The sequence below is a fragment of the Meles meles genome, unplaced genomic scaffold (assembly GCF_922984935.1).
Source record: "Meles meles unplaced genomic scaffold, mMelMel3.1 paternal haplotype, whole genome shotgun sequence".
NCBI classification, from domain to species: domain Eukaryota; kingdom Metazoa; phylum Chordata; class Mammalia; order Carnivora; family Mustelidae; genus Meles; species Meles meles.
Genome location: NW_025721389.1, coordinates 80240 through 83403, shown reverse-complemented (window position 1 = coordinate 83403; position 3164 = coordinate 80240). Strand labels below are relative to the sequence as shown.

Sequence of the window (3164 nt, the reverse complement as noted above, 5' to 3'; positions counted from 1 at the left end):
CTGGGTGACTAAGTGTGGGAGGGCAAGGCATCCTAAATGACCCTTAGGTTTTGGGTTTTAGCGACTGGGTGAATATTTGTAACATTTACTGAGGTGACATTTACTTGGTTTGGGGATCAGAGGGCCATATAGGCTGGGTTTGGGCCCCCAGGACATGTCAGGCTTTATGGGCAGGTTGCACACTTAAAAGTCTGGTAATGACTCGCCATCTTTTGTTTCCCCGAGAAACAATATGTAAATACTGCCCTCACTCCCTTTTGTCTGGGCTGCCAACATGTCATCCAGACTGAGGAAGACCCAGAAACTTCAGGGCCACGTGAGCCACGGCCATAGTCCCTATGGGCAAGCACCGGAAGTCCCCAGGAGGCCTGGGTCATGCTGGTGGCAGGCATCACCGCAGGATCCACTTTGACAAATATCACCCACAGTTTACCTTGGGAAAGTTGGTATGACGCATAACCATTTAGAGGAACCAGAGCTTCTGCCTGACAATTAACCTTGATAAACCGTGGACGGTGGACCTTGGTCAGTGGGCAGACATGGCGGAGTGCTGCCCAAAACAAGACAGGAGCTGCTCCTATCATCGATGTGGTATCATGGGTCTACTACAAAATTTTGGGCAAAGGAACGCTCCCAGAGCAGCCTGTCATTGTGAGTGGCATTGTCATTCAGTAAAAGAGCTGAGGAGAAGATTAAGGGTATGTGTTTGTGTCTTGGGGGGTTGGGAGACTGTGTCCTGGTAGTTTGAGGGAGGTTCATTAAATGCTAATAAGCGCTTTTTTTTTTTCACTTTTTCAAAATTTCTTTTTGGCGTAACAGTATTCATTGTTTTTGCACCACACCCAGTGCTCCATGCAATACGTGCCCTCCCTATTACCCACCACCTGGTTCCCCAACCTCCCACCCCCCCCACCCCTTCAAAACCCTCAGGTTGTTTTTCAGAGTCCATAGTCTCTCATGGTTCATCTCCCCTTCCAATTTCCCTCAACTCCCTTCTCCTTTCCATCTCCCCATGTCCTCCATGTTATTTGTTATGCTCCACAAATAAGTGAGACTATATGATACTTGACTCTCTCTGCTTGACTTATTTCGCTCAGCATAATCTCTTCCAGTCCCGTCCATGTTGCTACAAAAGTTGGGTATTCATCCTTTCTGATGGAGGCATAATACTCCAACGTGTATATGGACCACATCTTCCTTATCCATTCGTCCATTGAAGGGCATCTTGGTTCTTTCCACAGTTTGGTGACCATGGCCATTGCTGCAATAAACATTGGGATACATATGGCTCTTCTTTTCACTACATCTGTATCTTTGGGGTAAATACCCAGTAGTGCAATTGCAGGGTCATAGCGAAGCTCTATTTTTAATTTCTTGAGGAATCTCCACACTGTTCCCCAAAGTGACTGCACCAACTTGCATTCCCACCAACAGTGTAAGAGGGTTCCCCTTTCTCCACATCCTCTCCAACACATGTTGTTTCCTGTCTTGCTAATTTTGGCCATTCTAACTGGTGTCAGGTGGTATCTCAATGTGGTTTTAATTTGAATCTCCCTGATGGCTAGTGATGATGAGCATTTTTTCATGTGTCTGATAGCCATTTGTATGTCTTCATTGGAGAAGTGTCTGTTCATATCTTCTGCCCATTTTTTGATATGATTATCTGTTTTGTGTGTGTTGAGTTTGAGGAGTTCTTTAAAGATCCTGGATATCAACCTTTTGTCTGTACTGTCATTTGCAAATATCTTCTCCCATTCCACGGGTTGCCTTTTGTTTTGTTGACTGTTTCCTTTGCTGTTAACAAGCGCTTTTCTAAATAAATAAATAAATAAATAAATACAATACAATACAATACAATACAATACAATACAATACAATACAATACTGCCCTCAATGGCCCTGGCATTGTTTAAGGAAGGGCTCTACAGATTGTAGCTCTTCTTGTACTTGGAGAAACAAGGCAAATCCAGTTATCATTAGCATTTTTCAGACAAGGAAAAGCACATAGCACTAAACTAAGGGAACCCAGAGCTTCACAAGTTACACAGTTCACCACTGAATCACCTACCCCAGGATATGATGCTAAGAAAACTTTGGGGAGTTGTTTTGACTTCTTTATTAATGAATTTTTAAAAAATTTTATTTATTTATTTATTTATTTTTAAAGATTCTATTTATTTATTTGAGAGACAGAGATCACAAGTAGGCAGAGAGGCAGACAGAGAGAGAGGAAGGGAAGCAGGCTCCCTGCTGAGCAGAGAGCCTGATGTGGGGCTCCATCCCAGGACCCTGGGATCATGAGCTGAGCTGAAGGCAGAGGCTTTAACCCACTGAGCCACCCAGGTGCCCTTTATTAATGAATCTTAAATTAAAATATAACACACAGACAAGAAAGTGTAAACATCACACATATGCAGCTGGGTGAGTTATCAAAGCAGGCACACCAGTAAATACCCCTCAGGTCAAGCAGTGGCACATTATTGGTACCCAGAAGCCCAATTTATGCCCCCTCCTAATCACTACCCCATCTACCTCCCCAGAGGTAATTGCTCTCTTGACCACTAATACTACAGTTAAATTTTGCCTGTTTTGAACTTACTATAAATGGAATTATAGGAATTTTTGTTTTTGGACAAAAGTCTGCCTTGTTTTACAATGCTTGAGTCATTCAATGGGAAGTAGAACATCTTAGTGGAAATTGTCTATAAATTTTGCAGAGAAACCCCCGTGCCCATGGAGTGTGCAGGTTTGGAATAACATTTCCTAGAGTCCACCAGTAACAGGTGGTGCCTCTACCTGGAGAGAAAGGAAAATTATGTAAAAAGGAAATTCTAAAGGAGACATTTTTGAGCCTGCCTGAATAGAACAAAGGACAAAAAAATGCCAGATGGAATTTAAAATGCGGAAAGTGGGAGGTCAGCTCACTGTTAAGGACAAATTATAATGGGCAAATGTAAGGTAGGACTTTTACAGAAGAATGATTTTCTTAGGATGGTTGGGGTAAGGGACCATTTGGAGTGGTCCCCTATTATATCCATTTGCAAAACCACAAGAGCAAGCTCCTAAAAGCCAATAATATGGAATAAAACTATATAATATAGTCTGTTTTATGTAATACAATAAAAAAGATTAAGGGATGGTACAAGCTTGCAATTGCCAGCTAA

General features: G+C 42.4%; 1 pseudogene; it reads left to right on the top strand.

Annotated features, from left to right (window-relative positions):
- The first annotated feature begins 274 nt into the window (after positions 1-274).
- LOC123936358 lies at positions 275-748 on the top strand (annotated as a pseudogene).
- Positions 749-3164: the final 2416 nt, after the last annotated feature.